The sequence below is a fragment of the Zea mays genome, chromosome 1, assembly GCF_902167145.1.
Source record: "Zea mays cultivar B73 chromosome 1, Zm-B73-REFERENCE-NAM-5.0, whole genome shotgun sequence".
In the NCBI taxonomy this organism is placed as follows: domain Eukaryota; kingdom Viridiplantae; phylum Streptophyta; class Magnoliopsida; order Poales; family Poaceae; genus Zea; species Zea mays.
In genome coordinates, this window is record NC_050096.1 from 40,618,826 (window position 1) to 40,637,344 (window position 18,519).

Sequence of the window (18,519 nt, forward strand, 5' to 3'; positions counted from 1 at the left end):
TTCGTGGTAATCCTAGATACACACTAATGACTCCCAAGGAAGTAATAGGTAATTTTGTGAGCTTTGAGTTGATGATCAAAGGCTCAAAGAAGATCATCGAGCTAGATGGCCCCTCCGCGCCCGAAGCACAACCGGTTGCATTCAAGGCGACGGAGGAGAAGAAGGAGGAGTCTACATCAAGTAGACAACCAATCGACGCCTCTAAGCTCGACAATGAGGAGATGGCGCTCATCATCAAGAGCTTCCGCCAAATCCTCAAGCAAAGGAGGGGGAAGGACTACAAGCCCCGCTCCAAGAAAGTGTGCTACAAGTGTGGTAAGCCCGGTCATTTTACAGCAAAATGTCCACTATCTAGTGACAGTGACAGGGGCGACGACAAGAAGAGCAAGAGGAGAGAAAAGAAGAGATACTACAAGAAGAAGGGCAGCGATGCCCATGTGTGTCGTGAGTGGGACTCCGACGAGAGCTCCTCTGACTCTTCCTCCGACGAGGATGCCGCCAACATCGTCGTCACCAAGGGACTCCTCTTCCCCAACGTCGGCCACAAGTGCCTCATGGCAAAGGACGACAAAAGGAAGAAGGTAAAATCAAAATCCTCCACTAAATATGAAACCTCTAGTGATGAGGATAATGCTAGTGATGAGGAGGATAACTTACGCATTCTTTTTGCGAACCTAAACATGCAACAAAAGGAAAAGTTAAATGAATTGATTAGTGCCATCCATGAAAAGGATGAACTCTTGGACACCCAAGAGGACTTCCTAATTAAGGAAAATAAGAAGCATGTTAAGGTTAAAAATGCTTACGCTATAGAAGTAGAAAAATGTGAAAAACTATCTAGTGAGCTAAGCACTTGCCATGACACTATTGCCAACCTTAGAGATGAAAATGCTAAATTAATTGCTAAGGTTGATTCTAATGTTTGTGATGGTTCAATTCCCAATCTTAGAGATGATAATGTTAACTTACTTGCTAAGATTGAAGAATTGAATGTCTCACTTGCTAGCCTTAGGATTGAAAATGAAAAATTGATTGCTAATGCTAAAGATTTTGATGTTTGCAATGTTACTATTTCCAACCTTAGAAGTGAAAATGATATATTGCATGCTAAGGTTGTAGAATTAAAATATTGCAAACCATCCACATCTACCGTTGAGCATACTTCCATTTGTACTAGATGTAGAGACATTAACATTGATGCTATTCATGATCACATGGCTCTAATTAAACAACAAAATGATCATATAGCAAAATTAGGTGCAAAAATTGCCGAGCATGACTTAGAAAACGAAAAATTTAAATTTGCTAGAAGCATGCTTTATAGTGGGAGACGCCCTGGCATTAAGGATGGCATTGGCTTCCAACAGGGAGGCAATGTCAAACTCAATGCCCCTCCTAAAAGATTGTCTAACTTTGTTAAGGGCAAGGCTCCCATGCCTCAGGATAACGAGGGTTACATTTTGTACCCTACCGGTTATCCCGAGAGCAAAATTAGGAGAATTCACTCTAAGAAGTCTCACTCTGACCCTAATCATGCTTTTATGTATAAGGGTGAGACATCTAGTTCTAGGCAATCAACCCATGCAAGATTGCCTAAGAAGAAAACTCCTAAGGCATCAAATGATTCTAACATTTCATTTAAGACCTTTGATGCTTCTTATGTTTTAACTAACAAATCCGACAAGGTAGTTACCAAGTATGTTGGGGGCAAGCACAAGGGGTCAAAGACTTGTGTTTGGGTACCTAAAGTTCTTGTGTCTAATGTCAAAGAACCCAAAACCATTTGGGTACCTAAAATCAAGAACTAAATTTGTTTTGTAGATTTATGCATCCGGGGGCTCAAGTTGGATTATCGATAGCGGGTACACAAACCACATGACCGGGGAGAAGAAGATGTTCTCCTCCTATGAGAAAAACCAAGATCCCCAACGAGCTATCACATTCAAGGATGGAAATCAAGGTTTGGTCAAAGGATTGGGTAAAATAGCTATATCTCCCGACCATTCAATTTCCAATGTTTTTCTTGTAGATTCTTTAGATTACAATTTGCTTTCCGTTTCTCAATTATGCAAAATGGGCTACAACTGTCTTTTCACAGATGTAGGTGTTACTGTCTTTAGAAGAAGTGATGATTCAATGGCATTTAAGGGAGTGTTAGAGGGTCAGCTATACTTAGTAGATTTTGATAGAGCTAAACTCGACACTTGCTTAATTGCTAAGACTAACATGGGCTGGTTGTGGCATCGCCGACTAGCACATGTTGGAATGAAGAATCTTCATAAGCTTCTAAAGGGACAACACATTTTGGGACTAACAAATGTTCATTTTGAGAAAGACAGAATTTGTAGCGCATGTCAGGCAGGAAAGCAAGTTGGGACTCATCATCCACACAAGAACATTATGACAACTGACAGGCCACTCGAGCTCCTACACATGGAACTATTCGGCCCGATAGCTTACATAAGCATCGGCGGGAATAAGTACTGTCTAGTTATTGTGGATGATTATTCTCGCTTCACTTGGGTATTCTTTTTGCAGGAAAAATCTCATACCCAGGAAACCTTAAAGGGATTCTTGAGACGGGCTCAAAATGAGTTCGTGAGAGCACCTAGAGGGGGGGGGGGGGGGGTGAATAGGTGATCCTGTAAAAACTTAAACTTATAGCCACAAAACTTGATTAGGTGTTAGCACAGTTTATGCCAAGTGGCTAGAGAGGAGTCAAAACACAATAACCACAAGAATCCGATCACAGAGATGACACAGTGGTTATCCCGTGGTTCGGCCAAGTACAAAACTTGCCTACTCCACGTTGTGGCGTCCCAACGGACGAGAGTTGCACTCAACTCCTCTCAAGTGATCCAATGATCAACTTGAATACCACGGTGTTCTTGCTTTTCTTTTCTCAATCCCGTTTGCGAGGAATCTCCACAACTTGGAGCCTCTCGCCCTTACAAAAGATGTTCACAGAGAATCACAGAGCAAAGGAGGGATTAGCAACTCACACACGACACAAAGATCACAGCGAATACGCACACACAAGACCCAGACTTGAGCTCAAAAGACTAGCACACTAGAACGGAGCTCAAATCACTAGAATGTCAAACAAGTGCGCGAGATTGATGTGTGAGTGATCAAGAGTGCTCAAGGAATGCTTGGTGTACTCCTCCATGCGCCAAGGGGTCCCTTTTATAGCCCCAAGGCAGCTAGGAGCCGTTGGGAACAAATCTGGAAGGCCATCTTTGCCTTCTGTCTCGTGGCGCACCGGACAGTCCGGTGCACACCGGACACTGTCCGGTGCCCGATTTGTTTCCATAAAAAGCGAAGCCGACCGTTGCCGACCGTTGCAGATCTGGCGCACCGGACAGTCCGGTGCACACCGGACAGTCCGGTGCTTCCTTCCGACCGTTGGCTCGGCCACGTGTCGCGCGCCGATCGCGCGGCCGACCGTTGGCCCGGCCGACCGTTGGCTCACCGGACAGTCCGGTGCACACCGGACAGTCCGGTGAATTTTAGCCGAAGTCGCCGGAGAAAAACCCGAGAGCGGCCTCTTCGGCCGAGGCAGCCTGGCGCACCGGACACTGTCCGGTGCACCACCGGACACTGTCCGGTGCACCACCGGACAGTCCGGTGCCCCAGACCGAAACAGCCCCTTGGCTGCACACAGCCAAGTCTTCTCTTCTCTTCTTCTTTCTGTTTCTAACACTTAGACAAATATATTAGTACACAAAACCAATGTACTAAGACTTAGAAACATACCTTTGTTGAAGATTTGCACTTTGTTCATCCATGGTCATTGATTTACATTTAAGCACTTGTGTTGACACTCAATCACCAAAATACTTAGAAATGGCCCAAGGGCACATTTCCCTTTCAATCTCCCCCTTTTTGGTGATTTATGCCAACACAATATAAAGCAACTAGAACAAGTGCAAAATCACTTTAAATAAAAACTCAAATTGGTTTTATTCAATTTTGGCATATATGGATCATCCTTTGCCACCACTTGGTTTGTTTTTGCAAATCAAACTCAAATCTCTATCTCTAAGTCAAACACACATGTTGAAGTTTAAAGAGAGTCATTCCAAAAGAGATTGATCAAAGATTTCAAAAACTCCCCCTATTTCCCATACTCAATACTTCTCCCCACAAGAAGCCAACTTTTGACAATAGAGACAATAAGAGACAATAAAAGCTTTTGACAAAACAAAAACTCTATCCTACTATTTTCAAAATCTCTCAAGTGGTAGCTGATCCATTTATCGCTTTGGCCTTTATTTTCTCCCCCTTTGGCATCAAGCACCAAAACGGGATCAATCTTGGCCTTTTAACCCCATTGCCTCATCAAAGTCTTCAATTAAGAGCAAATGGCAATAAGATTTCATGAGATGAACTTGGAATTAGTTACCCTCTCATCGGAGTGCAGTGGAAGTCTTTCATGGTCCAAGTCCACCTTTTCCCTTTCAATCCTCCTTCGAGACTAAATCAAGCAATCTCAAGCAAATGGTTAGTCTCAAAGGGTCAAGTTGTAACACATCTCCCCCTAAACATGTGCATCACTTTGCAACGGACTTGTGAGGTCCAGGGAGTGTTGGTACAACTTGAGCACCACAATAAGCAACAAAATGCAGAATGAACCTGATCAAATGCATAAACACATGTATGCTACAATTCAATCCAAGTTCCGCGAATCTAAGACATTTAGCTCACTATGCAGCCTGCAAAAGGTCTTCTCATCTAGAGGCTTGGTAAAGATATCGGCTAGCTGGTTCTCGGTGCTAACATGAAACACTTCGATATCTCCCTTTTGCTGGTGGTCTCTCAAAAAGTGATGCCGGATGTCTATGTGCTTTGTGCGGCTGTGTTCAACAGGATTCTCCGCCATGCGGATAGCACTCTCATTGTCACATAGGAGTGGGACTTTGCTCAGATTGTAGCCAAAGTCCCGGAGGGTTTGCCTCATCCAAAGTAGTTGCGCGCAACACTGTCCTGCGGCAACATACTCGGCCTCAGCGGTGGATAGGGCAACGGAGGTTTGTTTCTTAGAGTTCCATGACACCAGGGACCTTCCTAAGAATTGGCACGTCCCCGATGTACTCTTCCTATCGACCTTACATCCAGCATAGTCGGAGTCTGAGTATCCAACTAAGTCAAAGGTAGACCCCTTTGGATACCAGAGCCCGAAGCAAGGCGTAGCAACCAAATATCTAAGAATTCGCTTCACCGCCACTAAGTGACACTCCTTAGGATCGGATTGAAATCTAGCACACATGCATACGCTAAGCATAATATCCGGTCTACTAGCACATAAGTAAAGCAAAGAACCTATCATTGACCGGTATGCTTTTTGATCAACGGACTTACCTCCTTTGTTGAGGTCGGTGTGTCCGTCGGTCCCCATCGGAGTCTTTGCGGGCTTGGCGTCCTTCATCCCAAACCGCTTTAGCAGATCTTGCGTGTACTTCGTTTGGGAGATGAAGGTGCCGTCCTTGAGTTGCTTCACTTGGAACCCAAGGAAGTAGTTCAACTCGCCCATCATCGACATCTCGAATTTCTGCGTCATCACCCTGCTAAACTCTTCACAAGACTTTTGGTTAGTAGAACCAAATATTATGTCATCGACATAAATTTGGCACACAAACAAATCACCATTACAAGTCTTAGTAAAAAGAGTTGGATCGGCTTTCCCAACCTTGAAAGCATTAGCAATTAAGAAATCTCTAAGGCATTCATACCATGCTCTTGGGGCTTGCTTAAGTCCATAGAGCGCCTTAGAGAGCTTACACACATGGTCGGGGTACCGTTCATCCTCGAAGCCAGGGGGTTGCTCCACGTACACCTCCTCCTTGATTGGCCCGTTGAGGAAGGCGCTCTTCACATCCATTTGAAACAACCTGAAAGAATGGTGAGCGGCATATGCTAGCAAGATACGAATTGATTCTAGCCTAGCCACAGGAGCAAAAGTCTCCTCGAAATCCAAACCTGCGACTTGGGCATAACCTTTTGCCACAAGTCGAGCCTTGTTCCTCGTCACCACCCCGTGCTCGTCCTGTTTGTTGCGGAACACCCACTTGGTTCCCACAACATTTTGCTTCGGACGAGGCACCAGTGTCCAAACTTCATTGCGCTTGAAGTTGTTTAACTCCTCTTGCATGGCCAACACCCAGTCCGGATCTAGCAAGGCCTCTTCTACCCTGAAAGGCTCAATAGAAGAGACAAAGGAGTAATGCTCACAAAAATTAACTAATCGAGATCGAGTAGTTACTCCCTTGCTAATGTCACCCAGAATTTGGTTGACGGGATGATCCCTTTGAATCATCGCTCGAACTTGAGTTGGAGGTGCCGGTTGCGCTTCTTCCTCTATCACTTGATCATCTTGTGCTCCCCCTTGATCAAGCACCTCCACTTGAGGTACCTGTTTGTCATCTTCGGTTGGGGGTTGCACCATAGTTGAGGAAGAAGGTTGATCTCGTTCATCTTGTTCCTGTGGCCGTACTTCTCCAATCGCCATGGTCCGTATAGCGGCCGTCGGAACATCTTCTTCATCTACATCATCACAATCAACAACTTGCTCTCTTGGAGAGCCATTAGTCTCATCAAATACAACGTCGCTAGAGACTTCAACCAAACCCGATGATTTGTTGAAGACTCTATACGCCTTTGTATTTGAGTCATAACCTAATAAAAACCCTTCTACAGCTTTGGGAGCAAACTTAGAATTTCTACCCTTCTTTACTAGAATGTAGCATTTACTCCCAAATACACGAAAGTACGATACATTGGGTTTGTTACCGGTTAGTAGCTCATACGACGTCTTCTTGAGGAGGCGATGAAGGTAGACCCTGTTGATGGCGTGGCACGCCGTGTTCACGGCTTCCGTCCAAAAGCACTCGGGAGTCTTGAACTCTCCTAGCATCGTCCTCGCCATGTCGATGAGCGTCCTGTTCTTCCTCTCTACCACACCATTTTGCTGTGGTGTGTAGGGAGCGGAGAACTCGTGCTTGATCCCTTCCTCTTCAAGGAACTCCTCCACTTGAAGGTTTTTGAACTCGGACCCGTTGTCGCTTCTTATCTTTTTCACTTTGAGCTCAAACTCATTTTGAGCTCTCCTGAGGAAGCGTTTGAGGGTCCCTTGGGTTTCAGACTTATCCTGCAAAAAGAACACCCAAGTGAAGCGGGAAAAATCATCAACAATAACTAAACCATACTTACTTCCCCCTATGCTTAGATAGGCGACGGGTCCGAAGAGGTCCATATGCAGCAGCTCCAGGGGTCTTGAAGTGGTCATCACATTCTTGCTGTGATGCGCTCCTCCCACCTGTTTCCCTGCTTGACAAGCTGCACAAGGTCTATCTTTTTCGAATTGAACATTGGTTAGACCTATCACGTGTTCTCCCTTTAGAAGCTTGTGAAGGTTCTTCATCCCCACATGTGCTAAGCGGCGATGCCACAGCCAGCCCATGCAAGTCTTAGCCATTAAGCATGCATCTAGACCGGCCTCTTCTTTTGCAAAATCAACTAAATAAAGTTTGCCGTCTAATACACCCTTAAAAGCTAGTGAACCATCACTTCTTCTAAAGACAGACACATCTATATTTGTAAACAGACAGTTATATCCCATATTGCACAATTGACTAACAGATAGTAAATTATATCCTAGTGACTCTACTAAAAACACATTAGAGATAGAGTGCTCATTAGAAATTGCAATTTTACCTAACCCTTTTACCTTGCCTTGATTCCCATCACCGAATATGATTGAATCTTGGGAATCCTTATTCTTGACGTAGGAGGTGAACATCTTCTTCTCCCCCGTCATATGGTTTGTGCATCCGCTATCAATAATCCAGCTTGAACCCCCGGATGCATAAACCTGCAAGGCAAATTTAGGCTTGGGTCTTAGGTACCCAACTCATGTTGGGTCCTACAAGGTTAGTGCAAATATCCTTAGGGACCCAAATGCAAGTTTTGTCTCCCTTGCATTTTGCCCCTAACTTCCTAGCAACAATTTTCTTATCCTTTCTACAAATAGCAAAGGAAGCATTTAAAGCATAATAAATTGTGGAAGGTTCATTTGCTATTTTCCTAGGAGCATGAATAACATTCCTTCTAGGCACATGATGAATAGCATTTCTTTTAGGAACAACATTTCTCCTAGTAACATTTCTATCATACACATAAGAGGAACTAGGAGCAAACATGGTATGAGAATCATAAACATATGAATCATAAGCATCATGACTTACATTTCTAGTTTGTCTTCTATCATGATACAAAAATGCATGGTTCCTTTTAGCACTAGTAGCCATAGGGGCCTTCCCTTTCTCCTTGGCGGGAATGGGAGCCTTATGGCTTGTTAAGTTCTTAGCTTCTCTCTTGAAGCCAAGTCCATCCTTAATTGAGGGGTGTCTACCAATTGTGTAGGCATCCCTTGCAAATTTTAGCTTATCGAAATCATTCTTGCTAGTCTTAAGTTGAGCATTAAGACTAGCCAGTTCATCATTAAGCTTGGAAATTGAAACTAGGTGTTCACTACAAGCATTAATGTCAAAATCTTTACACCTAGTACAAATTTCAACATGTTCTACACAAGAATTGGATTTATTTGCTACTTCTAATTTCGCATTTAAATCATTGTTGACACCTTTCAAAGTAGAAATGGTTTCATGACAAGTAGATAGTTCAAAAGAAAGCATTTCATTTCTTTTAACTTCTAAAGTATAGGATTTTTGTGCCTCAACAAATTTATCATGCTCTTCATACAACAAATCCTCTTGCTTTTCTAAAAGTATATTCTTTTCATTCAAGGCATCAATTAATTCATTAATTTTGTCTATCTTAGATCTATCTAAGCCCTTGAACAAACATGAATAATCTACTTCATCCTCATCACTAGATTCGTCCTCACTTGAAGAAACATAGGTAGAGTTGCGAGTACATACCTTCTTCTCCCTTGCCATAAGGCATGTGTGACGCTCGTTGGGGAAGAGGGTTGATTTGTTGAAGGCGGTGGCGGCGAGTCCTTCATTGTCGGAGTCGGACGAGGAGCAATCCGAGTCCCACTCCTTGCCTAGATGCGCCTCGCCCTTTGCCTTCTTGTAATGCTTCTTCTTTTCCCTCTTGTTTCCCTTTTCCTGGTCACTATCATTATCGGGACAGTTAGCAATAAAATGACCAAGCTTACCGCATTTGAAGCATGATCGCTTCCCCTTGGTCTTAGTCTTGCTCGGCTGTCCATTGCGACCCTTTAGCACCGTCTTGAAGCGCTTAATGATGAGAGCCATTTCTTCATCATTAAGCCCGGCCGCCTCAATTTGCGCCACCTTGCTTGGTAGTGCCTCCTTGCTCCTCGATGCCTTGAGAGCAATGGGTTGAGGCTCGTGGATTGGACCGTTCAACGCGTCATCGACGTACCTTGCCTCCTTGATCATCATCCGCCCGCTCACGAATTTTCCAAGTACTTCTTCGGGCGTCATCATCGTGTACCTGGGGTTCTCACGAATATTGTTCACGAGATGAGGATCAAGAACGGTAAATGACCTGAGCATTAGGCGGACGACGTCGTGATCCGTCCAACGCGTGCTTCCGTAGCTCCTTATCTTGTTGATAAGGGTCTTGAGCCGGTTGTAAGTTTGAGTTGGCTCTTCTCCCCTTATCATGGCGAATCGTCCAAGCTCGCCCTCCACCAACTCCATCTTGGTGAGCATGGTGATGTCGTTCCCCTCGTGAGAGATCTTGAGGGTGTCCCATATCTGCTTGGCATTGTCCAAGCCGCTCACCTTATTGTACTCTTCCCTGCACAAAGATGCTAAGAGAACAGTAGTAGCTTGTGCATTTTTATGAATTTGTTCATTGATAAACATAGGGCTATCCGAGCTATCAAATTTCATTCCATTCTCTACAATCTCCCATATGCTTGGATGGAGAGAGAATAAATGACTACGCATTTTGTGACTCCAAAATCCGTAGTCCTCCCCATCAAAATGTGGAGGTTTACCAAGAGGAATGGAAAGCAAATGCGAATTCGAACTATGTGGAATACGAGAATAATCAAATGAAAAGTTCGAATTAACCGGTTTCCTTTGTTTGTCGTGGTCGTCGTCCTTTTGGGAAGAAGAGGACTCATCGCTGTCGTAGTAGACGATCTCCTTGATGCGTCTTGTCTTCTTCTTCTTCCCATCTCTTCGCTTGTGGCCCGAGCCCGAGTCATTGGACTTGTCATCCCTTGGCTCGTTGACGAAGGACTCCTTCTCCTTGTCGTTGATCACAATTCCCTTCCCCTTAGGATCCATCTCTTCGGGCGGTTAGTCCCTTTCTTGAAGAGAACGGCTCTGATACCAATTGAGAGCACCTAGAGGGGGGGGGGTGAATAGGTGATCCTGTAAAAACTTAAACTTATAGCCACAAAACTTGATTAGGTGTTAGCACAGTTTATGCCAAGTGGCTAGAGAGGAGTCAAAACACAATAACCACAAGAATCCGATCACAGAGATGACACAGTGGTTATCCCGTGGTTCGGCCAAGTACAAAACTTGCCTACTCCACGTTGTGGCGTCCCAACGGACGAGAGTTGCACTCAACTCCTCTCAAGTGATCCAATGATCAACTTGAATACCACGGTGTTCTTGCTTTTCTTTTCTCAATCCCGTTTGCGAGGAATCTCCACAACTTGGAGCCTCTCGCCCTTACAAAAGATGTTCACAGAGAATCACAGAGCAAAGGAGGGATTAGCAACTCACACACGACACAAAGATCACAGCGAATACGCACACACAAGACCCAGACTTGAGCTCAAAAGACTAGCACACTAGAACGGAGCTCAAATCACTAGAATGTCAAACAAGTGCGCGAGATTGATGTGTGAGTGATCAAGAGTGCTCAAGGAATGCTTGGTGTACTCCTCCATGCGCCAAGGGGTCCCTTTTATAGCCCCAAGGCAGCTAGGAGCCGTTGGGAACAAATCTGGAAGGCCATCTTTGCCTTCTGTCTCGTGGCGCACCGGACAGTCCGGTGCACACCGGACACTGTCCGGTGCCCGATTTGTTTCCATAAAAAGCGAAGCCGACCGTTGCCGACCGTTGCAGATCTGGCGCACCGGACAGTCCGGTGCACACCGGACAGTCCGGTGCTTCCTTCCGACCGTTGGCTCGGCCACGTGTCGCGCGCCGATCGCGCGGCCGACCGTTGGCCCGGCCGACCGTTGGCTCACCGGACAGTCCGGTGCACACCGGACAGTCCGGTGAATTTTAGCCGAAGTCGCCGGAGAAAAACCCGAGAGCGGCCTCTTCGGTCGAGGCAGCCTGGCGCACCGGACACTGTCCGGTGCACCACCGGACACTGTCCGGTGCACCACCGGACAGTCCGGTGCCCCAGACCGAAACAGCCCCTTGGCTGCACACAGCCAAGTCTTCTCTTCTCTTCTTCTTTCTGTTTCTAACACTTAGACAAATATATTAGTACACAAAACCAATGTACTAAGACTTAGAAACATACCTTTGTTGAAGATTTGCACTTTGTTCATCCATGGGCATTGATTTACATTTAAGCACTTGTGTTGACACTCAATCACCAAAATACTTAGAAATGGCCCAAGGGCACATTTCCCTTTCAGTTCGGCTTAAGGATCAAGAAAATTAGAAGCGACAACGAGACGGAGTTCAAGAACTCTCAAATTGAAGGCTTCCTTGAGGAGGAGGGCATCAAGCATGAGTTCTCCTCTCCCTACACGCCACAACAAAATGGTGTAGTGGAAAGGAAGAATCGAACTCTATTGGACATGGCAAGAACCATGCTTGATGAGTACAAGACTTCGGATCGGTTTTGGGCCGAGGCGGTCAACACCGCTTGCTACGCCATCAATCGGTTGTATCTACACCGAATCCTCAAGAAGACATCATACGAACTCCTAACCGGTAAAAGGCCCAATATTTCATATTTTAGAGTCTTTGGTAGCAAATGCTTTATTCTTGTTAAAAGAGGTAGAAAATCTAAATTTGCTCCTAAGACTGTAGAAGGCTTTTTACTAGGATATGATTCAAACACAAGGGCATATAGAGTCTTTAACAAGTCCTCAGGACTAGTTGAAGTTTCTTGTGACATTGTGTTTGATGAGACTAACGGCTCTCAAGTAGAGCAAGTTGATCTTGATGAGATAGGTGATGAAGAGGCTCCATGCGTCGCGCTAAGGAACATGTCCATTGGGGATGTGTGTCCTAAGGAATCCGAAGAGCCTCCAAATGCACAAGATCAACCATCCTCCTCCACGCAAGCATCTCCACCAACTCAAAATGAGGATGAGGCTCAAGTTGATGAAGGAGAAGATCAAAGAGATGAGCCACCTCAAGATGATGGCAATGATCAAGGGGGAGATACAAATGATCAAGACAAGGAGGATGAAGAACCAAGACCGCCACACCCAAGAGTCCACCAAGCAATCCAACGAGATCACCCCGTCGACACCATCCTCGGCGACATTCATAAGGGGGTAACCACTAGATCTCGTGTTGCACATTTTTGTGAGCATTACTCTTTTGTTTCCTCTATTGAGCCACATAGGGTAGAGGAGGCACTACAAGATTCGGATTGGGTGGTGGCGATGCCAGAGGAACTCAACAACTTCACTAGAAATTAGGTATGGCATTTAGTTCCACGTCCTAATCAAAATGTTGTAGGAACCAAGTGGGTCTTCCGCAACAAGCAAGATGAGCATGGTGTGGTGACAAGGAACAAAGCCCGACTTGTGGCCAAGGGATACTCCCAAGTCGAAGGTTTGGATTTCGGTGAAACCTATGCACCCGTAGCTAGGCTTGAGTCAATTCGTATATTATTAGCCTATGCTACTTACCATGGCTTCAAGCTTTACCAAATGGACGTGAAGAGTGCCTTCCTCAATGGACCGATCAAGGAAGAGGTCTATGTTGAGCAACCTCCTGGCTTTGAAGATAGTGAGTATCCTAATCATATGTATAAACTCTCTAAGGCGCTTTATGGGCTCAAGCAAGCCCCAAGAGCATGGTATGAATGTCTAAGAGATTTTCTTATCACTAATGGCTTCAAAGTCGGAAAAGTCGATCCTACTCTATTTACTAAAACTCTTGACAATGATTTGTTCGTGTGCCAAATTTATGTTGATGATATTATATTTGGGTCTACTAATGAATCTACATGTGAAGAATTTAGTAGGATCATGACACAGAAATTCGAGATGTCAATGATGGGGGAGTTGAAGTACTTCTTAGGATTTCAAGTGAAGCAACTCCAAGAGGGCACCTTCATTAGCCAAACAAAGTACATTCAAGACATTCTAAACAAGTTTGGAATGAAGGATGCCAAGCCCATCAAGACACCCATGGGAACCAATGGGCATCTCGACCTCGACACGGAAGGTAAATCCGTCGATCAAAAGGTATATTGGTCGATGATAGGCTCTTTACTCTATTTATGTGCATCTCGACCGGACATTATGCTTTCCGTATGCATGTGTGCAAGATTCCAAGCCGACCCTAAGGAAGCTCACCTTACGGCCATAAAACGAATCTTGAGATATTTAGTTCATACTCCTAAGTTTGGGCTTTGGTACCCTCGGGGATCCACATTTGATTTAATTGGTTATTCGGATGCCGATTGGGCGGGGTGTAAAATTAATAGAAAGAGCACATTGGGGACTTGCCAGTTCTTGGGAAGATCCCTGGTGTCTTGGGCTTCAAAGAAGCAAAATTCCGTCGCTCTTTCTACCGCCGAAGCCGAGTATATTGCCGCACATCAAAGAAGCACATCGAGTATATTGCTTTGGATGAGGCAAACCCTTAGGGACTATGGTTACAAATTAACTAAAGTTCCTCTTCTATGTGATAATGAGCGTGCAATCCGCATGGCGGATAATCCCGTCGAGCATAGCCGCACTAAACACATAGCCATTCGGTATCATTTCTTAAGGGATCACCAACAAAAGGGGGATATCGAGATTGCATATATTAACACTAAGGAACAATTAGCCGATATCTTTACCAAGCCACTAGATGAACAAACTTTTAACAAACTTAGGCATGAGCTGAATATTCTTGATTCTAGGAATTTCTTTTGATGTTTTGCACACATAGCTCATTAATATACCTTTGATCATGTCTATTTTATATGCTATGACTAATGTGTTTTCAAGTGAATTTCAAACCAAGTCATAGGTATATTGAAAGGGAATTGGAGTCTTCGGCAAGGCAAAGGCTTCCACTCCACTCTATAACTCATCCTTCGCCGTCGCTCCGAGCAACTCTCCGTCTTTGGTATAATATTCACTCATGTTTTATTTGCCAAAGGGGAGAAAGTAGTTTTACAAGGGCTTATATTTCACTCAAGTATCCGTTTTTGGCGATTCATGCCAAAGGGGGAGAAAGTATTAGCCCAAAGCAAAAGGACCGCACCACCACCTAATTTTACAAAAAATGATGTTTTCAAATTGGTATCTTATTATGTTCAAAAGGGGGAGAAAGTAGTATTTTCTAAATCAGTATCTTAAAACCCTCTTGAACACTAAGAGGAGGATTTCATCAAGGGGGAGTTTTGTTTAGTCGAAAGAAAAGCATTTGAAACAGGGGGAGAAAATGTCAAATCTTGTAAATGCTTCTCAAAATATTATTCATTTACCTTTGACTATTTGCAAAAGAACTTTGAAAAGAATTTACAAAACAATTTGCAAAAACAAAACATGTGGTGCAAACGTGGTCCAAAATATTAAAAATAAAGAAACAATCCATGCATATCTTATGAAAATATTTATTGGCTCAATTCTAAGTAATCTTTGCACTTACAAATTATGCAAACGAGTTCAAATTATGCACTTCTATATTTGCTTTGGTTTGTGTTGACATCAATCACCAAAAAGGGGGAGATTGAAAGGGAATTAGGCTTACACCTTTTTCCTAATTAATTTTGGTGGTTGAATTGCCCAACACAAATAATTGGACTAACTAGTTTGCTCTAGTCTATAAGTTTTACAGGTGCCAAAGGTTCACAATAAGCCAATAAAAAGACCAAGAAAGGGTTCAAACAGAGAGAGCAAAAGACATCCTAGAAGGCACCCTGGTCTGGCGCACTGGACTATCCGGTGTGCCACCGGATAGTGTCCGGTGCACCACCAGACAGTGTCCGGTGCACCAGGGCACTCGACACTGAACTTGCTACCTTCGGGAAAATTAAAGGGCGCTCCGCTATAATTCACCGGACTGTCTGGTGAGTCACCGGACAGGGTCCGGTGCACACCGGACTGTCCGGTGTGCCAGCGGAGCAACGGCTACTTCGCGCGCAACGGTCGACTACAACCGCATTCAATGCGCTACAGTGCGCGCAGAGGTCAGAGCACGCGCGGGAGGCGCACCGGACAGTCTACAGGACCTGTCCGGTGCACCACCGGACAGCCCAGAGGCCCCACAAGTCAGAGCTTCAACGGTCGAACCCCAACGGTCTACTGACGTGGCTGGCGCACCAGACTGTGTCCGGTGGCGCACCGGACTGTCCGGTGCGCCATGCGACTGCAGCCTTCCAACGACCATTTTTGGTGGTTGGGGCTATAAATACCCCAACCACCCCACATTCAATGGCATCCAAGTTTCCACTCTTCTACACCTTACAAGAGCTAGCATTCAATACAAGACACACCAAAGAGATCAAATCCTCTCCCAACTCCACACAAAGCTTTAGTGATTAGAGAGAGTGATTTGTTGTGTTCTTTTGAGCTCTTGCGCTTGGATCGCTTCTTTTCTTTCTCATTCTTCTTGCGATCAAACTCATTTGTAATCGAGGCAAGAGACACCGATTGTGTGGTGGTCCGTGCGGGAACTTTGTGTTCCGATTCATTGAGAAGAGAAGCTCACTTGGTCTAGGTGACCGTTTGAGAGAGGGAAAGGGTTGGAAGAGACCCGGTCTTTGTGACCACCTCAACGGGGAGTAGGTTTGCAAGAACCGAACCTCGGTAAAACAAATCATCGTGTCTCACTCTTTATTTGCTCACGATTTGTTTTGCGCCCTCTCTCTCAGACTCGTTCTTATTTCTAACGCTAACCCGGCTTGTAGTTGTGATTAAGTTTGCAAATTTCAGATTCGCCCTATTCACCCCCCCTCTAGGCGACTTTCAGTCCGGGGATCCTTTGCACAACTTGAGCACCATAAATAAGCAACAAATTTTATAAATGCATAAAGTAACTTGATCAAAGGCATAAAACACATGTATGCTATAAATCAATCCAAGTTACGCGAATCTAAGACATTTAGCTCACTACGCAGCCTGCAAAAGGTTTTCTCATCTAAAGGCTTGGTAAAGATATTGGCTAGCTGGTTCTCGGTGCTAATATGGAACACCTCGATATCTCCCTTTTGCTGGTGGTCTCTCAGAAAGTGATGCCGGATGTCTATGTGCTTAGTGCGGCTGTGTTCAACAGGATTATCCGCCATGCGGATTGCACTCTCATTGTCACATAGGAGTGGGACTTTGCTCAGACTGTAGCCAAAGTCCCAGAGGGTTTGCCCATCCAAAGTAGTTGCGCGCAACACTGTCCTACGACAACATACTCGGCCTCAGCGGTGGATAGGGCAACAGAGGTTTGTTTCTTTGAACTCCAAGACACCAGGGACCTTCCTAGGAATTGGCACGTCCCTGATGTACTCTTCCTATCAACCATGCATCCAGCATAATCGGAGTCTGAATATCCAATTAAGTCAAAGGTAGACCCCTTTGGATACCAGATCCCGAAGCAAGGCGTAGAAACTAAATATCTAAGAATCCGCTTAACGGCCACAAGGTGACATTCCCTTGGGTCGGATTGATATCTAGCACACATGCATACGCTAAGCATAATATTCGGTCTACTAGCACATAAATAAAGTAATGACCCTATCAAAGACCGGTATGCCTTTTGATCAATGGACTTACCTCCTTTATTGAGGTCGACATGTCCGTCGGTTCCCATTGGTGTCTTCGCGGGCTTGGCGTCCTTCATCCCAAACCGCTTGAGAAGATCTTGAGTGTACTTCGTTTGGGAGATGAAGGTGCCGTCCTTGAGTTGCTTCACTTGGAACCCAAGGAAGTAGTTCAACTCGCCCATCATTGACATCTCAAACTTTTGAGTCACCACCCTGCTAAACTCCTCACAAGACTTTTGATTAGTAGAACCAAATATTATGTCATCGACATAAATTTGGCACACAAAAAGGTCACCATTACAAGTCTTAGTGAAAAGAGTGGGATCAGCTTTCCCAACCTTGAAAGCATTAGCAATTAAGAAATCTCTAAGGCATTCATACCATGCTCTTGGGGCTTGCTTAAGTCCATAAAGCGCCTTAGAGAGTTTAAACACATGGTCGGGGTACCTGTCATCCTCAAAGCCAGGGGGTTGTTCCACGTACACCTCCTCCTTTATTGGCCCATTGAGGAAAGCGCTCTTCACATCCATTTGAAACAACCTGAAAGAGTGGTGAGCGGCATAGGCTAATAATATTCTAATAGACTCTAGCCTAGCCACAGGAGTAAAAGTCTCCTCCAAATCCAAACCTGCAACTTGAGCATAACCTTTTGCCACAAGTCGAGCCTTGTTTCTTATCACCACCCCGTGCTCGTCTTGTTTGTTGCGGAACACCCACTTGGTTCCCACTACATTTTGCTTAGGACGTGGCACCAGGCTCCAAACTTCATTTCTCTTGAAGTTGTTGAGATCTTCCTGCATGGCCAACACCCAGTCCAGATCTTGCAAGGCCTTTTCTATCCTGAAAGGCTCAATAGAAGAAACAAACGAGTAATGCTCACAAAAATTAGTTAAACGTGAGCGAGTTGTTACTCCCTTGCTTATGTCACCCAGAATCTAATCGATGGGGTGATTTCTTTGGATCGTCACTCGGACTTGAGTTGGAGGGGCCAGTGGTGCTTCTTCCTCCAAAACTTGTTCTCCTTGTGCTCCCCCTAGATCACACGTCTCTTCTTGAGGAACCTGTCCATCATCTTGAGTAGGGGGATGCACCATTGTTGAGGAAGAAGATTGATCTTGCTCTTGTTGTTCCTGTGGTCGCACATCTCCAATCGCCATGGTGCGTCTTGCGGCCGTTGGAACATCATCTTCATCTATGTCATCAAGATCAACTTGCTCTCTTGGAGAGCCATTAGTCTCATCAAATACAACGTCTCTAGAGACTTCAACCAAACCCGATGATTTGTTGAAGACTCTATACGCCTTTGTATTTGAGTCATACCCTAGTAAAAACCCTTCTACAACTTTGGGAGCAAATTTGGAATGTCTACCTTTCTTCACCAATATGTAGCATTTGCTCCCAAATACACGAAAGTAAGAAGCATTGGGTTTGTTACCGATTAGGAGTTCGTAGGAGGTCTTCTTGAGCAGACGATGCAGATAAAGCCGGTTTATGGCGTGGCAAGCTGTATTCACAGCTTCTGACCAAAACTGCTCAGGTATCTTGAACTCTTCAAGCATCGTCCTTGCCATGTCGATAAGCGTCCTGTTCTTCCTCTCTACCACACTGTTT